Source organism: Panthera uncia, unplaced genomic scaffold (assembly GCF_023721935.1).
Source record: "Panthera uncia isolate 11264 unplaced genomic scaffold, Puncia_PCG_1.0 HiC_scaffold_1654, whole genome shotgun sequence".
NCBI classification, from domain to species: domain Eukaryota; kingdom Metazoa; phylum Chordata; class Mammalia; order Carnivora; family Felidae; genus Panthera; species Panthera uncia.
Genome location: NW_026058310.1, coordinates 27,576 through 28,867, shown reverse-complemented (window position 1 = coordinate 28,867; position 1,292 = coordinate 27,576). Strand labels below are relative to the sequence as shown.

The following is a 1,292-nucleotide window of genomic DNA, read 5'->3' as shown; positions in this document are numbered from 1 at the left end:
AATTCCAACTACAACAGATTTTTGAAAAGGCACAATTATGGACATATCAAAAATGATTAGTGTTTGCCAGGGACTGACTTTATGAGGAGTAGAGGGACAGTGCTGATTTAATGGGTGAATTTTTAGGGCAGGGAAGTTAATCGATATGATTCTATAAGAATGGTTACACTAGCAACAATGAACCACATTGTAAAATACAGACTTTGTGTGATCATGATGTGTGGATATAGGTTATCAATAGTAAACAATGTACCAAATTTAGTAGGGACGATGCTAATGAGGAAAGTTTTTCCTGTATGTCTTTAAGATGTATACACTAGATCTCTGTACCTTCACTTCCATATTGTCATGTATCTAAAAGTGACTCCCCCCCCAAAAAAAGAATAAAGGCTTGGTCCAACGCTAATGCTGCCAAGGTTGCAAGCCTGAGGATCTTCCAACCCAAGATGTGTTACATCACCTCCTACCTGCTGGCCTCCCTCAGAGACAATGCCTCCCCCAGTGCCAAATACATCAAGAAGATTCTGGATAGTGTCGGCATCAAGGTGGATGACGACCGGCTCAACAAAGTCATCAGCGAGCTGAATGGAAAAAAAAAATATTGAAAATGTCACTGCCCAGGGGGAGTGTCAAGCTGGTGGTCAGCATGCTCACTGGTGGGACTGTGACTGTCTCTGCTGCTCCAGGATCTGCAGCTCCTGCTGATGGTTCCAACACAGCCACAGCAGTGGAGAAGAGAGATGACAAGAAGAAGTCAAAAGAGTGGGACGTTGATATGGGATCTGGATTGTTTCATTAGAGCCCCACTCTCCTGCAAAGAAAATCCTTTTTGCAAATAAATAAATAGTTACATAAATAAATAAATAAATAAATCTAAGAAAAACATAAACAATAAATGTCTGTGGAAGACAAACAATGAAAGTACAATCTACAGTGGAAGAAAGCATTTACACATCAAATTCTAGCAATAAGCTTGTATTGAGAGTACATAAAAATTATTCAATATTCAAGAGGAAGAAAATAAACTATACAATTAAAACCTATATGGATATTTTACTAAGTAAATAAATGATAATTAAGACCATGAAGATACTCACTATTAATAACTGTTACAGAACTGCAAATTTAAGGTTACATAAGAGACCATGATTAAAATACAATATACTGACAATTCCAGTTGATGATGTGAGTGTGCAACAGCTGGAAATCTCATACATAGGTGGTGATATTGTAAAATGGTTCAGCCATTCTAAGAATCACACATTTTATTTATATTGTCCTTACACTTGATC

The 1,292-nt window shown here is 37.3% G+C and overlaps 1 pseudogene; it reads left to right on the top strand.

Moving 5' to 3' along the window:
- Window positions 1-446: 446 nt before the first annotated feature.
- Window positions 447-799, top strand: LOC125917279 (60S acidic ribosomal protein P2-like; annotated as a pseudogene).
- The last annotated feature ends 493 nt before the right edge of the window (window positions 800-1,292 follow it).